The sequence below is a fragment of the Pan paniscus genome, chromosome 13 (assembly GCF_029289425.2).
Source record: "Pan paniscus chromosome 13, NHGRI_mPanPan1-v2.0_pri, whole genome shotgun sequence".
NCBI lineage: Eukaryota > Metazoa > Chordata > Mammalia > Primates > Hominidae > Pan > Pan paniscus.
Genome location: NC_073262.2, coordinates 79416542 through 79434122, shown reverse-complemented (window position 1 = coordinate 79434122; position 17581 = coordinate 79416542). Strand labels below are relative to the sequence as shown.

Genomic DNA, 17581 nt, shown 5'->3' with positions numbered 1-17581 from the left:
GATAAAATAACCTGTCCGAGTTTGCACAGCTGGGAAACAACAGCAGCAGGAGTTCGGTGCATTCACTCTCTTTTTACCCATCATGCTCTAAAGCCTTGCTTGCTGGAAGCTGGGTGCTGCTCACGGATTGTTCATACAGCAGGGTAGTTTGGAGATGCTGACATCTTGCATCCAGTCCACTAAGTACTAGTCAGCCTCCCTGGCAGAGCGCCTAGTGACAGCTGCCATGGAAACGACCTTTCTCCACACCTGTTCAGACTGTATCCATCTAGGGGAGGCTCCTTGGAACCTTGGCTGATTCTGGTCTGATCCCTTCCTTCTGAAAACTCCACCCTCAGGTCAGGTGACATGCCAACTGGCATCAGCCAGAAAGCAGCCACCTGTAGCCCAACCTGCCCTTGGAGAAACAGCATTGAAACAAACTTGTACAGTTCATACCAAGAACTCCTTCCCCCACACACTTTTCCCTCATAGCTTCCATAAAACTACCAATGCCATTCTCCTGCCCTTGCCTGCAACTTCTGCTTATAGTGCTGATTAAGAACTGATGAAAAATCTGAATATAGTAAAAAGCAAATACAGACACAAAGACTTTTCTCACAAATTCTTCCCTGTCATCTTTTCCTGCCCTTCACTTAGACCATTTTTCTGGCATGTATTACTTTTATTTCTTCAAATAAAATCTTTGAAACTAATTAAAGTTATCTGAAATATTTCAGAGTAAATAAAATGAAGTTATGATTGCCATCCTCTTGACCAGTTCTGTGTATGATATAAAGAGCCAAATACCAGACTGATTTTAGCTTCAGCTCAGCTTTGAACTTCAATTTTTTGGACGTTTCTTCTTGGTGAACCCCAATTGCCACCATCACCAACAACCCCACCTAGAATCCCATCAGAAAGGTTTTGAAGAAGAAAAGTTACTAGATTCTGATTCTTTTCAGGTATTATGATCCTGAATTTTAAAAACAACTTCCCTGTTGACGTCCTCAGAAATTATTGACATAGGGTTTTAGAAGCTAAAGGTTTTTTTTTCTAATTATCTTTTTTTTCACCAACTGAATATTATCATTGACATATTCTTTATTAACAGAGCTCAGCACCCAAAACCACATTACCTAGAGATTCAGCATCACTGTTTTTATGTGTCTATGTCATTGTGTTTTCACAATGTGTCATCTGAAATATGACCACCTGGGCATGCAATGCTGCCAGGCTCTTTTCCTAAAAGGTGATGGGTGGAAATGGGGCAGAGATGGTTAAGCCTTGATGGTGGAGGTGGAGCGGGTGATCAGGGAAGAACAGATCTGGGCGTTTGTGGGCAGCAGGATAGGATGGTTTGGCTTAGGAGAAGTGGACAAAGTGGATGAAAGAAGGCAGCAGAACTGAGGAAAACCAAGGTGGTGGGGAGACCGGGTCAGTGCCCAACAGAGCCCCAGAGTCCAGGGTCCACCCTCTTCTCATCCACCAGCTGGGCCTACTGATTTGTTCTTTTTGGCTCTCTTTCTTCTCCTAGTCATCAATTCCTCTTTCATTCTTGCTGTAGCTGCACTTTTCCCTTCTCCCAGACCTCAGCTTCAGCTTTGCCAGTGGTGCCCTTTTGTCCTTGCTCCTGGCTCCAGAGCTCCAGGTGTTACTGTTGCCAAAAGCTACCAGCTTTGGGGGCTGTGATTGAATTTCTATTTTCAACATGAGGGAACAGGAGGTTTGGCGTCTCTGTTGGGCTGGAGTTTGAAATGTGAACTCCTGGACTGTCTTCTGGGTGCTACTCTGCATTTGTTACACATCTGAGCAATGAGGGTAGTGCCCTGTGTCATTTAGTTGCCCTTTAGCGTTGAGAGTATATGCTCTTGTGCAACAGAGGGTGAACCTGTAATAAAGGCCTGGAAGATGTATCTGGATGCATTGGTTTGTGGAGTGAATGGGAGAGAGTGAAGGTATTAATAAGCTGTGGGCTGTGTCGGGGCAGCCACTTGGTCCAACTATGTGTCTCTCCATACCCAGCTTCAATCATAAGCATGGGCCCAATCACTCAGTTAGAACTTACTGAAGATAGGAATGAATGAATGAATGAATGAATGAGTGGACAAATTAATAATGCCGCATGGGAACAAAGAAGGACAGGAACATGAAAGCAAAGGATTCCTTTGTCTGAAAACCATACAGGCAGTAAAGGGCACACGTCTTCCTGGCACTCGGGGAAGCCGCACTGCCAGCAGCAGCTCTCGAGAGCTAGGACGCTGCACAGAAGGTATGGGAGCATCTAAACAGGCTGCACTGCTTGATGGCTTAAGATAAATATTCATACTTAATACTGGTTCTAGGGTATGAATTTTTAGACTATAATTCTTTAAAATTTATTATAGTTTTAAACTTAATTGGGTGAAAATATTTATTGGTGGGGGAGGGGATGCAATTACCCAATTATCAAAGCTAGAATGAATCCTAGGAGGGACACTAAAACTATCTTTAAGTACTGAGAGGATTTTATTACAGCAACTCTTAAAACAATAATGAATGTTATGTGTTCCTCAGACATTTTCACAACGGAAGAGAAGCACACCATTTTCAAACAGAAAGCAGATTTGCATCTGTGGAGGAAGAAGCAAGAAACGGCTCCGTGCCAACAAATCCTCCTCACAAACCCCCACCACTAAAAAAATCACTTTTTCTTTGAACGTTAAGAAAAAGGAGGAGTGGGTGGAGAGGGAAACTCTAGTGAAGCTACAGACAGTACAAGGGAGATGTGGGAAATAGCATTAAAAATATGTTGGCATTTTCCCTAATGGGGAGTGCTGACAAGTACAATCCTATTACTCAAATCACATCAGCAATGAGATAAATGAAATAAAAACAAGATCTCGTGTGACCAGAGTGGCTATTTGTCCACAGATTTTCATTGCATTGAAAGTACCCCCAAAATGGGACATAGTAGAAAACATTGTTAAGGAGGCTTTTAAAACACATCATTGAGATTACAGCACCTTTTAAAATAAACAGCACTGAATAGCAACACAGGTAAAATGTCATTGTAAGACGGGGTTCCGATATTCAATGGCGTGCTTTATGGCTTTCCAGTGTGTGATAAAATCTGTTCACCAGATGTACTATATGTCTCCTGTGTAGCATACTTGAGCATCCTGTAGGCCCAAGGCACATTTATTTCATGTAATTGCCTTTCCTGTGCACACCTTGGGGCACCCTAATTCTCCATTTTATTTCAGGCACTGTACAGGGTACCATCTGGTAGTTTTAAACTCATCCCGTTTTATGGCACTACTGCAGTGGCTGTATTCAGCTGTACTGCAGGCTTTCGGTGGAGACAGACTTCTTACTACCAGCTATTTATTTCTGCCTGAAATAAAGTAGCCTTGAACTATCATGCAGGATTCACACGTAGATTGTCACCAGTCCATACGAGCTAGACAGAGATTCCCAGGCAACCTGCAGACTTGAAGCATTTCCAAATTGCTTTACGCACAGCTGTTAACTTACAGAATTGGGATTCTAAATTCTTCGCCTACTTCTGCACATAATGATATCTTTTTAGTATCTCATTTGTATTATTTCAGTTCAGATGAGCACAAAAATAAATGTATTCCATCACATCTGGAAAAGTACCGCAGAGAAATCACTTAATATACAAAGCTGCACACCTCATTACGAGGTTCCTCACTCATTTCAAACCCAACCTTATCTCTGTCCCTCATCAACATGGCTTTTGTTTTGCTGTTGTTTTCCTTAAACTGTTAAATCTTTTCTTTTCAAGGGAATTTGCAAGATCTTGAAAAGACGAGTTTGGAAATAATATACTTGGCAAAAGGAAAATAAATCTCAGAAGCACGCAGCTTTTCTGCAGCAGGTCCCCTATGAGCATGCCATCCTCAACTTGTGCACCAATTAGATAGGAAGTCACTCTGTTTTCTCTGAGAATTCATCTTCTGCTTCTGACCAGCACCCCCTCCACCCCTCACCAATGTGCCCACACAGCTGGGCAAGCCACTTTAACAAAGGGTCTCTGATATGCAAATAACACACACCCAGCTGCATGTTTCCAAATGAGTCATTGTTCACCTGCTGGTTCCTGCCTCACCAAATCCCTCTTGCTGCATGTGTTATGCATTCCCCCTTCTCCTATCCCTTTCTTCCCTGTGCAACAGCTAAGGTCTGTAGGCCCCCTCGGAATGGCAATGAAAAGACTGCAATGAGAGTGGGCCAGGCCAGTGATGGGATGAGGTGAGTGATGAGTTGGCTTGCGAGTCACTGCTGCCTCTTGACATGTGTTATCTCGGCATTGCCCAGGGAGAAGATTACTAGTCTTTGGCCTGAGACACAGAAAGCCTTCCAGTGTACAATCTGCTACCTAGCGTCAATGACTTGCATAAATAAATAAACCAATCAGGAGATGCTGGCTTTACTATTGGCACCTTGGCCTTCATTATGGCAATGGTAACAATTACAGATGAAAAAATAAGGTAGAAAAAGGCTGGATCTTGACCCGTTTGCCACAGATTCTTTACATGTTTTGCATTTGTGGCAATGACAAATGTAGCTAAATGCACCTGGTTGTAGCTGTCTGCTGTGATCTAAAGCCTTTTTGAATGAAAAGAAAAACTCCTTCTGTTATTTATTGTTGGAAGCAGAGTTTACTTTGCTGTCTTTCACCTCGGCAGAAATCAGAAATGCCAGTTTAACAGCAAGCTGATGAGCTCTGGGGAACAGAGCAAAGAGTCGTTTGCTGGAGTCTTGTAAATCAGTAGAAGACCAGTGACCAAATAGATTCATATTTATTTTCCTGGAGTTTTCCCCTCTTCTTTGACTCTCAGGCAATCTTGTTCTATAAAAATGTTAATGCTGGTCTGAATATGATGGGTGATTTTTCCCCCCACAACTCTGTCAAACAGATCTTCCCAATAATTAAATGTGCATCCTTGAGCTCTAAGAGCAGTCTTGTTGAACAAAGCAACCGCAAATCCAACTAACCTTTGAAGAATGAGAGTGTCAAAGTATAAGCAGATGTTTTAATTTGCACAATGCTGGGATTTTTTGGATGCCAAATGTTCCTAAAATAGTTGTTGTATCTAGACAGCAGGAGAAAGATATACTCAGAAATGACCTACACGCCTCTCAGTTACAGACATTGTTTCCTTCAGCAGAAGTGATATTGAATGTGTTGTTAAGAAAGCTGTATGTTAATCAGCATTTAATGAGAAGGTATCACAATTCTATGATTATAATATATGAGAAAAAGAAAACAAGAGGGCACTACAGAATTTTAAAGTAAAGTACACACACACACACACACACACACACACACACAGTCTTTGTAAAGTTCATAGCTAAAACAAAGATGGGACACAATAAAAGGGCTCATGTTCCCTGGTGTGGGCATCAAACGTTTCTAAAAACGACTTAAGAGATGCCTGCTATTAAAGCAAAACAGGAGGATATATACTTTAGCCATGAAATTAGCACATAATGTTATCTAGCCAGTTGAACTTGCATTGCTTTAGGGAAATATTAGTACACATTTTCCACAAGTGGATGTAGGCAGGAAAGATTTATATTAGACATCAGGAAAAATGTCCTGACTGTCAGAAGAGTTGTGAGAAGCCAAATAGTTTACCCAAGAAGGCTGTGGAATTTACCTCCTGGAAATTTTTAGCAGCAGACATGAGACCCATATGTTTGGGACTATTTCGGAGTCTTTGAAATGAATAGAATGGTCTTATTAAGAGTTTCCTAGTCCTTTTCTTTTGTAGCTTGCCTGAGAAGAGGTTAGACATTCAGTCCACAAAGCCAGGCTTCTCTCCGACCTTCCCGTAAGTCCGCCTTCTCTCAAGTCTTAGCCATATCCTACCAGAACCTCTTGATCTAAAGGGTTAAACTAAGGGACTCTCGTGCACTGCTGCTAGTGGGTTGAGGGGAGAGGGAGTTTAAATTGGTACAATCTCTAGGGTGGACAATTTCTCAGAATCTACCAAAATTAAAAGTGTGCTTGTCCTGTGACCCTACAATTACATTTCCAGGACTGTATCTCTTAGATCTATTGATACATTTCCAAATGACTTATGGATTCATGATTTATTGCAGCAATGTTTTTAATAGCAAATAATTGGAAACATCCTTAATATCCATCAAAAGAAGACTGGTTAAAAAAGTTATAGCATATCTGTGTTAAAGAGGTAGCTCTACATGGCCTTGTAAAAAAGGATTTCTAAGATACACATTTTTAAAATGAGGTGCAATATATCACATATACTATGCTATTGTTTGTATGTTTTCAAAAAGGAGTAGAAGAGAGACATACTTTCCACAGCATAAAAAATAATTTTAGAACTATTATACCTTTGGCATTAGTACTGTGTATAATATCTATTAACATCAAATAAATGAATATTAAATAAATGATTAAGAGAAAATAAGGGAATTCTTTTCCAAACCAAAACCCCCCATATAAAGTAGGGAATTCATTCTGTCTTATCTCTGGTTCCCTCCTTGATTCTTATATTTAAAAAAGCCACTAGGATCAGATGGCTATAGCAGGGTGCAGGGTGGGAGTAGAGTGGGGGACACGGGGACATGCCTGCTTGACTTATGTTTTCTTGTTCCCCTCCTGCAGCTATACATTTCCGAAGACAGAGAAGAGGAAAAAGGAGGTAGAGTCTGGTATGAGGGCACCAGGGAACATTTCCTTACTTCACAATTTGGTGAACTGAGTAGAACTGCCTGACATCACACAGAGGGTAAACTTCTGCCTAGGGCCATGGAAAAAGGCAAGAAGGTCCCGTGACCAAGAGATGACCAGCTCCACAGAGGAAATGCAGGGCCACTCTCCGACTGGACCCCACTGTGCACAAGGTGAGAATTCAGCCTGTTTATCAGGGTTCCCCTTATTAAAGTATATGTCAAAAAGGCCTGGTAGAAATGTAATTTTGTGATGTTAATTTTGGAAAGTCTCATCTAGAACTTTCTGGCAAGTATTTGAAAGCACAGTTGTGGAATCATTTGAAGACTCAAACATATAAATTAAACACTCTTCTTAGATACAGCAGTTAGAATATGGAACAGATAGGGTCTACATTGGAGAAATGAGAGATGTGGCAAGTGCTTAGCCTCTCTGAGACTCAGTCTCAATGTCTCCATCAGGGACAGCTAGCTAGCTCACGGAATTATTGTGAGGGTTCACTGTTATAATTTATTCCAAGGTCCACTGTAGCACTGAGGACATAGGTGGCACTCAAGAAGCAGTGGCCAGTAGTATTCTCTGCTAAAATATTTGCCACCTCAGCCACTCTGATTCTGCTCCAGAGGGCTTTTTCGATCATCCCATTGGCGATGCAAGGCAGGTTAATTAAAGATACTCTCACCTAATCTAAAAATTCAAGACATCAGTCCACAAAATACCAGAATCACCATGGAGGCAGCTGTTTAGCACTTTGGATAGTCTATTTCTCCCCCTAAAAACAGCCTACTTAAAACAGGGGAGAGTTAAGGTTCCAGGATCTTACTCCTGAGATTTTTATTTAAAGAACACCCCATCTTTACTCGCAGCTGAGAGGCTAAGATTAAAAATTAGCCACTGTATAGTAGCTGAGCAGTGACAATTTTTCATAAAGGTTTTTAGTACACATTTGGGATTATAATTTCAATATTATGCAAATGCATTTTATGGATCTATAATACAGAATGTGTACTGGCGTTAATGTGCATTAGCAGGCGAGAAGAAAAGGCTCCAAATGAGCCATTTTGGTGTCTGCTTTCAACATGTATTATGAATAATAAGTAAAATGTTCTGGTTTAGAACAAATAATATAAAATCTGAATTCTTCTTGATGTACATCAGTGACAAAGCCCTACGCAACTCCCATGGAATTATTCCATTGGACACAATTTAAAACTGGCTCTTAAACAATATATTCCTGTTTCTGGCTTCTCTTCTTGAATGAGATGTGAAAGTAAAATAAATATATTTAATATGAATACGGGATAGTTCCCCCCATTGCTCAAAATCAGGCATGAACTAGATGAAGGCATTGGGAAGGCTGAAACACCATAGCGGTCAAGAGAGTGGCCCAGGATACTTGTAATTTGAGAGGCTCTGAGTATTGAAAAGTGAAGAAGCATCTAAATAGGGTTATATAACTTGCATATTTTCAATGAATAAAATTAACAAATATAATGCCTTTAACACAAAATATTTAATACAAGATGATTGTATTATTCCGAAGATATTTAAATGATGTGTAAGTAATATTTCTTAATGTAACGTGCTGCAAGCTTTGTTCCAAAATGGGAACTTGAGTTGAAATTTGTCTGATGTCTATTTTCTTTCAGCCTTGTCAGAGTGTTTCTGTGACTGCAGATTAGAATAAAATTCTCACAAACTAATTTGAGGCTTTTCGTAAAGGCAGAAGACTGAGCCAAACAACTAGCTTCTCATGATAGAGCCCCAAAATGTTTCCTTTTTAATTAATATTTCCATGTTGCAATTTTGCATGTACAGAAGGTGGTAGCTGGTTATTTTAGTAGTAATTCAAACTTTCTATTTGCATTGATTTAGTTAAGACTTTCAGATCTATTGACCCTGTTTCTTGAATGCATGTTTCACACCCGCCCCATTCTTGGGCAGCCTGCAGGAATACAAGATCACACTGTCCAATGAGTATGGACTAAGCATTCAGCTGAGTAACAATAATACAATCATCTTGTCTCTCAAACAGGTGCCCTTAACTTAATGTTTTTTAAAATGCCACCACGTCCATGACATCTTCAAAATGATACTAAAAATATCCATGTGATGAGTTCTGTGTGTGTTAAGTGTTTTATATGCATTATCTCAATTGACTTCCAAAGCAACCTCACAAGGTCAGTTTTACAATCCCCATGAAATGGTTGAAGAATTTGGAGTCTAAAAAGACCAAGTAATTTGTACAAAATCACAATTATACAGGTCTAATTTTGCAACCCAAACTCTTGACCAGTATACAACCCTGAATCCAGTATTAATGTAGTAGATAATTGTCTTGGCTTAATTTATCATATAAGTTATAGAAATGGTGTTTGGTCCTTACTCTGACATGGGGACTATAATTGACACTAAAATCTGATTCAATTTCAACCAGTCATTGCTTCACTTCACTACTTGTCTACATTGCTGCAGTTGGTTGCTGCTTTCCATTTCCCCCGATACTTTTCCATTTGAGATGGAGGTCTGTGGAAGGAAAGATGGATACAGCAAGAGGGTCTATCCAAGAACCCAATAAATATGTACTGCATAAATAAATCAGATGTTTTAAGTTTGGCAATTTAAATTCAGCAAAAAGTCTTTGACAACCTGTGGAGTGTAAGCTACGGTTTCCATCCTTGCATCCTTAAAATTTCAAAAAGCCCCAAATTCAAGCTTATCAGTAGCAAGGAAGCCCTTCCAAATATTAACTTACAATCAATATTGGAAAAACTGAGTAGTATATTGTGTCCTATTTTGAAAACAAGCTATTTGCCATGTGTAGATAAGATTCCTACACTAAAGATATCTTTTTAATAGTTGAAATATGAGATGCCGAGTAATAAAACTTGAAGTACAGTGGAGCAGCTCTGAGAGAATAAGTGGCACATTGCCTTGAAATAATATTCTCAACGCCATTTGCTGAGTCTTCTATGCTCTTGGCCCTTTGCACAATCTCACTTAATCTTCACTGCACCCTGTAAGGTAAATATTATTATCTTCATTTTACAGATGAGGAAATTGAAGCTTACATAAATTGTCTGAGGTCACACAGTTAATAAGTGGTTGAATGTGGATTTAATTCGAGGTCTGCTTTATTTCAAAGTGATTCAGTGAGTGAGACAGAGAGAAACAAAGAGAAGACAGCGGTTTTTAAAGAATGAATCTCAATTTTCTGAAACCCTATAGCAATTCCTGCCTTTCTTGTGGCTCTTACCATATTCTGCTGTTATTTCTGGATTTCTTATATAACCTTTACTGAATTATAAGCTATTCTATTTGAGAGAAGAGACCACACACAAACCATTTCTGTATTCCCCCAGGACCTTGTTCAGTGCCTGGAACAAAGTAGATATTCAAGATACCTTTCACTTATTCCTCATATATTTGCTGGGTGTGGTTAAGCCCAGTAAAGAAGACAAGTCATGCCTTCCAGGAGCTTCTAGCTCAGGGGAGAAAGTGATTGAAGACCCAGTGTTCTAAACTGAGTGTGGCACCACAGTGATGGGAAGCAGGGGAAGCCAAGGGGAAGCTGACTGACTGGTGGGCTCAACCAAGGTTTCCCGGGGAAGAGGTCATCCAAAACCATTCTTGAAGCATCAGTAAGAGCCAAGCAAAGAGGGTGGGGAAAGCCTCACAAAGCGAGAAGGATCAGGAATGCACAAAGGCCCTGAAATTAGAGATAAGCACAAAGCCTGTTTCCAAGGATTACAAGTCATCTGGAGATTACTGGAGGATAAGAGAAAGGGGAGAAACAGCAAGAGAGAAGGTGGCAAGGTATCCACTGTGAAGTCTAGAAGGACTGTGTACACCATGATAAAGTATTTCTCTATCCTGATCTTTCTGGTGAGGGTTTATGCAGAGGAGAGGCAAGACAAGGCATATATTTGAGAAAGAGGATCATTAGTTGAATTGTGGAGAACAGACTCGAAGAGGATGCTACTGGTTGCAGGGAACAGGAAAGAAAACCAAGGAAGCAATCACTAAAGCCAGTGGGAGGGAGGGTCTTGCCATTAGAGAAGAGAAGGCCATTTTGTATACACAGCTGACCCTTGAACAACACAGGTTTGAACTGTGAGAGTCCACTTATATTTGGAATTTTTTCAATAAAGGTTACATGGAGTGTGCCTGCCTCTCCTGCCTCCTCTTCCACCCCCGCCACCCTTGAGACAGCAAAACCAACCATTCTTCTTCCTCCTCTTCCTCAGCCTGCTCAATGTGAAGATGACGAGGATGAAAACCTTTATGATGATCTACTCCCATTTATGGTAAATATATTTTGTCTTCCTGATGACTTTCTTAATAACATTTTCTTTTTTCTAGCTTATTTTATTGCACAAATACAGTGTATAATACATGTAATATACAAAATATGTGTTTATGTATTCCACAAGGCTCCCAGTCAACAGTAGACTATCAGCAGTGAAGTTTTCGGGAGTCAAGTTACATGAGAATTTTTTTTTTTTTTTTGAGATGGAGTCTCGCTCTGTTGCCCAGGCTGGAGTGCAGTGGCGCGATCTCTGCTTACTACAACCTCTACCTCCCGGGTTCAAGCGATTCTCCTGCCTCAGCCTCCCAAGTAGCTGGGATTACAGGTGTGCACCACCACGTTCAGCTAATTTTTGTATTTTTAGTAGAGATGGGTTTCACTATGTTGGCCAGGCTGGTCTCGAACTCCTGACCTCAAGCAATCCCCCCACCTCGGCCTCCCAAAGTGCTGGGATTATAGATGTGAGCCACTGTGCCCAGCCACACGACAATTTTTGACTGCATGGGGGTCAGCACCCCTAATCCTCGCACTGTTCAGGGGTTAACTGAAATTTGGACTGACACATGAATATTTTATGTGTGAGATATTTTTGGAGTAACTCCAAATTAGTTTTCTCTCATTATTAATTTGTGGGAGCCCCATGGACTAAAACATGAAAGGAGTCTTAATTTTGGATGTCCTTGTGTTTAGACATCTAGTGTAGCTCTCAGACTTAATTAGAGCTGTGTTGAGCACTTTTTATCTTAACAATCTCTCTGTGAGTAGAGGTAAAAAATAATAGGAATCGATATAAACAGCCTAAGAGGAATACCTCAGAAAGATAGAAATATTATTTTTGCTGATGCACATTTTTTATTTTGAAAAATCATGAAGATCTCCATTAGGAAATCATTCTTCCTTGGCATTGTGTTGCATGCTCAACAAATAGAAGGTAAATATGCTAAAATTGGTGTCTTTTTCATGAAAACCACATAACTGTAAAGCTCTTTGTTTTCACCCAACTGCTGAAAACATTTGTGTAGGCAATTTCAGTAAACATTTGGAGAATTGGAAGTGCTCTTTCCTACACATATGGTTCTTTATGAAGAGGTAATTTTTATCTATGTTCTACTCAATTGAATATTTATAAGTCTGTTTGGCCTCAAAGGTACCTGATCTCCCCCCAAAATACAATTGCCCTGTAAAGCTAAAGTGAGATTTATTCACTTACCCTTTAAGAACTTTGCAAGTTATTTTCATTTTTCTCCCTATGAATTTGTTCCCAGTATAATCCTAAATTTGTCTAATTTGCTGTTATTGCAATTAGTCAATTCTCCCTCAGTTACACAAATAATAGCCTTATAAGTAAGTTTGAGGCTGTAAATCATTCATCCATTAGAAACGCCATTTCCTTGTACTGCAAATTCGATTCATTTAGAAGAGAAAAACCATGGCGTGGAACAGAATTATGCAATGTCATGGACACATTAACATTTGGATCAAAATTTTACATTGTGTCAGCCAGTAAACAGTATAAATGGTTCAGATTTGCAATAAATAATTGTCTATTAATACTCTGGCATGCTGTAGCAAATTATAGTCTCACTTCAGTAAGCACAGCTGTAGATAGGCACCAGGGCCGAAGGAAGCAAGTGCCACAATTGGTTTGAGAGGAAAAGAGCCCGTTATGCAGGGATGCAGGGCAGCTCTCTTCAGCAACTGGAGGCATAGCTGTGGATTAAATGCTTGTGTTTATAAACACAGGAGGAAGACCCAGTGGGCTTTTACTGTAGCTGGAACATTAGACACCAAAACGCAGCCCTTTGCTAGAAGATGCGTCTTTGTGTTTGCTGAATGTGAGAGGGATGGTGGCACATTCTATATTAACCAGAAAAATGTTCCTGATGATAGGACCAACTTTGATGTCCCTCGGATCTAGGAGCCAGGCTTATGGCTGGAGCAGCAACAATATTAGGTGTTGATTATGGAGTCACTCAGGGACCACCAGAAGCTCAGACTCTCCCCAGAGGCTACCTTATGTGTGGGGGCAATTTAGGCCCTTCTTCCCTCTCTCCCTGTCATGATCTTCTTCACTAACCAATTGAGGAACCTATAATTAATATCATTTTTCACTGTTTGGCTTAATGCTTTTAAGCCCTGTTAAAATGCAAACAAGATACCTGGAAAAGTTGATAAGGAGATATGTGAACATTCATTGACATCTCGGCATGCAGCAGGTTCTCAACTTAGTCAAAATTATGGCACTGAGTAGGATGAACTGGAACATCAGGGCAGGCAGCACAAATGATGGGAAAATGAAGTGTTGCTGAGAGAACATCCTGATGGCCAGGATCACTATGTACGAAATGCAGGGGTATACAGAGAGGATTGGGAATGATTCTCAATGGAGACTAACATTTGTAGAATTCACCTGTGAGGGCAGGCAGTACTATTATTATCCCCACTTCCCAGATGAGAAAACTGAGGCCCAGAGACGTTAAGTAACTTGCTCATCAAGTTTACCCAGCCAGTGTGATAATTTATACTACAGAATTGGGTGGGTCTAAAAGCTAATTTACCTTAGTTCAGAATTTAGCCTGAGGCTGTCTAGGAATAATAGATCTTGCTTCGCTTAAAGCCATGATGTTAGATTAATTGATATTGTGACCCTTGGCAAATATCAAAGTTTTGTGGAATTCTCTATAATAAAGACTCTAGACTTTAGAAAAGTCAATTCAAAACACTAAAGTTATTCCTTTATTCCTACTATTATCCTATTCTATTCCTTAGCTCACGAAGGAAAAAATAATCCCCTATTGACCTCCAAATTTAGCATTCATTTGATTTCATTTATACATTTAAAATAGAGAATTAAAGCAACCTTATAAATTATATTTTAATAAGAATATTGATATCTGAAAAGCTAGCAACGTAGAGAAATGTTTTTCTTGCTTGACTTAGATAATATTTTCATCAACATAAGAAAAACAAATTGAGCCCCTATGAAGTATAGGGTGTGCCCTGGATTTTAGATGGTTGCCTAATTTTCCTTTTCATGTCTGTTAAAAGCCAAGTTTAATTTGGAGCTATTTCTCAAGAAGGGTGAGCAGCTGTGATTCATTTATTTGAATACTTTACAACATTTAAAAATAGTTTTTCTAATTCACTAGAGAATTATTAAATCCTTGGGGCTGTATGCTCTCTTTTGTAGTCTTAGGTTCTCTCTCATGCTTGGACAATTCTAGTGTCTTTGCCAACAATAGCTACTTTTTCTTGCACACCACTAAACTAATCATTGCAAAAGGTCATTGTTGTGACATCATTCTCCTGTCCCAAACTGTCAGTGGCTCTTCACTTCCTCCCAAGTAAATTCTGTGTCAGAGCCTCCACCATCTGGGTGCTGTTTACTATTCAATACATATTTCCCACAGCTTTCTGGGCAAGCCCACTGTGCCTGGCACTGTCTCTGATCTCCAAGGTGCTGCACGTCTGGCCACCACCCTTTCCTCCCCTCCCTTAGTTATTTGGCCTCCAATGCCTTTACCATCTCTCCAGCCTCCTCCCACGCACTCCCCACATCTTTGAAATCTTTTTTTTTTTCTTTTTTAATTCCAGCTCTTTTCCTCTCTAAAACTCAAGATTTGACATTTATTCTAGAATCATAAAAGGCTAGAACTCACGGGGACAGGAGTGGAGCTATTTGTCATTTTTAAATATAGCTTCTCTCAATCTTTATTTAGTGGACTTGCTCTGGATTAGGGATGAGAAGACCTGACTCTACTGTTTTCTTGATAAGTGACCTTGAACCAGACACATGTGCTCAAGTTCCACATCTGTAAAATGAAGATACCTGGCCTTCCTACTTCACAAGGTTCTTTTGAAGATCAAATGTAATACTGCATAATAAAGTGACTCATAAATTCTTTTTTTTTTTTTTTTGAGATGAATTCTCACTCTGTTGCCCAGGCTGGCATGCACTGGTGCAATTTCAACTCACTGCAACCTCCGCCTCCAGGGTTCAAGAGATTCTCCTACCTCAGCCCCACCGAGTAGCTGGGATTACAGGCATGCACCACCACTCCCAGCTTTTCTATTTTTTGTATTTTTTGTATTTTTAGTAGAGATGATGGGGTTTTGCCATTTTGGCGAGGTTGGTCCTGAACTCCTGACCTCAAGTGACCTGCCCGTCTTGCCTCCCAAAGTGCTGGGATTACAGGAGTGAGCCACTGCACCTGGCCTGACCCATACATTCTAAAGTACTAAGTGATGTCCTCATATATAGCACAGTCCCTCCAGCCCCTGCAATTCAAAGATACATCTCACTGTACTTAGGAGAGTTAGGCATGACCTAACTTGTTAGCTGTTTATCTCCTATAGAAAGTGGTCAACAGATCTTTGTTGGTAAAATGAATGAATATTCATTTCTTATCTTTCAATGAGAATGTGATAACTTTGGTTATTGATGTATACTTCTGTGCAAATTTGCTCATGCAATTTCAACCACATCCCCCAGAACAACTTTCTACCATGCTAATTGCTCCAAACATTTAAATACCAGCATAGGTATGGAAGCTACTGACTGTTAACATTTCTCACATTTAGTTGCTGAATGCCTCTCACATTTACTTACTGAATGTGTGCTTTAGACCGTCTTAAAAATATCATAGTATGTCTGATAAAGAGGCCCATCAGTCCTCAAAATGTCTTCATCTTTTAGTGTTGAAACAATAATGATGATTTGCTTCATTTGTGCTCTACGCACCAATGAGATGAGCTAACTGCATATCTGCTATGAAATAATGTCTATTATTACATGGATAACTACCCATTAACTCCATTGGAAACACTGGTAATTACACAGTATGTTAATGCACCTGTGTTAGCTTCTGATTGCCATATTATTAATTCAAGTGACCTCTATAAATCTGTTTCCCATCATCATTTTCTTATTCTGGAACTCTCTAACACTTTAGAGACTGTTGGCTAAACAATAAAAGTATACAGTAAAAACTATTTTCAAAAAAAAGAGGATCTGATGTGTGATCCCATTGATGTTTGCTGTTGTTTTTCACCACTTCTTTGCTTGACATATATAAACAACTTTAGAGCTATATTCTGTTACCTTCTGTGCAAAATTAGAACAATTTTCACTTTGTGAAGAGTTGCAGAAAGATTTGACCTTTAAAAACTCTGAAACACGTCTGGTTCACAAACGGAATCACATCTTAAAAGCCCTAAGTTTGCTCTAAAAGTGTCAATCAAGTTTTCAGCACACTAACACACGTAATAATGAAAGGCTTGTATTTGCTCCTAAAACCCAAGTTGCCTCCCAGTCACTCTGCATCTGGTTACACCAAACTTAACTTTTCTACAGTCCATCTAGTCCTGACCTTCCCCTCTTCTTACGAGCTCCCATTTAACCAAAGCAACTCCAGCCCAGGAGATGAAAACCCCATCAGCATTTTCATAGTTAATGACAGGGCTACAAAACAGAAAATAACAGCGGGAATCTGAAGCCAGTGCTTTTATTGGACTAACTAACGATATAAATAAAATGGTCCCTGACTGAGCTTTGGAGAATCACTGTCTCTTTATCAGGCCATAGAAAACAGATCCAGGAGGGCAATAAATACAGCACATAACAGAGTGGAATTAAATGATTAGGCCTGAATTAACACCCTGTTTCTGAGCCTCACTTAGTGTTCCATGGCCCCAATGAAACACTGCAATTCACAAATGCTCAAGGCCCATTTAATTTTTATTTCAAGCTAGTTCAGAAGAAGGGATTACCTATAACTCCCCCCTATTCCATTGTGTAACTCTCGAAGTAACAACACTGATCCTGTCTAGATAGCTGTTAGGAAAATAGGCTGTGCTATAGGAAACACAGAGTCTATTCAGAATCCTGCCTCTACAAAAATCACATTAATTCAAAGGGACCAAATCCCTCTCTGTGAAAGTGACAAGACTGTCCTTGATGGGAAAATAATGAATTATTAGTTAAATAAGCTTGATTATTTTCCATGGCATTAACAACAAACCTATGCAACTGTCAGCCCAAGATTTTTACTTTTTAAACTGTGGCTTTAGCATGCCAAAGATCCTAATCAAGTCTTAACTGCAAAATGGAATTGAATCTCACCTTGGAGGGTAATCTATGGAGGCCCATCCCCCATTACACCATATGTCACAGGATAAGGTGGATGAGTTTCACTTAAACCCTGTTGGAGGGGAGTTAATATTGTTTTATACGTCTTCATTTATACAATGGCTTTAGAGCAAGAAATCCAAGGATGGCATAAGAGGAAGGCTTCACTGTAGCAGTGAAGTACTTAGAAATTTTAGACGAAATATGCAGCAGATGAAACTGAGTCATTAAAACCACTTGTATACCTGTGACTTGAAGTGATGTATGAGATGGAGATATATTTAGAAGGCAAGGTCCTCAAGAAGTAAGAGAGCTTGCAGTTTTGAGCACTTAGTAGATGCTGTGTGCTGGTTTTTATTTTTCCTCATTTAATCCTCACACTGTCCTATAAAGTTGACATAATTATTCCTGTTTACAAGTAAGGAAACTGACCCTCAAAGAGGAGTGTAATAATTGC

At 39.7% G+C, this 17581-nt stretch overlaps 2 long non-coding RNA genes across 5 annotated transcripts in view; one reads left to right on the top strand and one right to left on the bottom strand.

Annotated features, from left to right (window-relative positions):
* LOC134728732 (uncharacterized) overlaps positions 1-17581 on the bottom strand; it is a 186201-nt gene that overhangs the window by 55009 nt on the left and 113611 nt on the right. The window lies entirely within an intron of this gene.
* Positions 820-15965, top strand: LOC134728733 (uncharacterized). 2 transcript variants are annotated; one of them, XR_010109503.1, is made up of 4 exons: positions 820-5822; positions 6623-6659; positions 6763-6861; positions 10840-15965. It is a non-coding gene; the product is annotated as an uncharacterized LOC134728733 (long non-coding RNA). The 2 variants fall into 2 exon arrangements; XR_010109502.1 differs by having other exon boundaries at positions 6623-6861.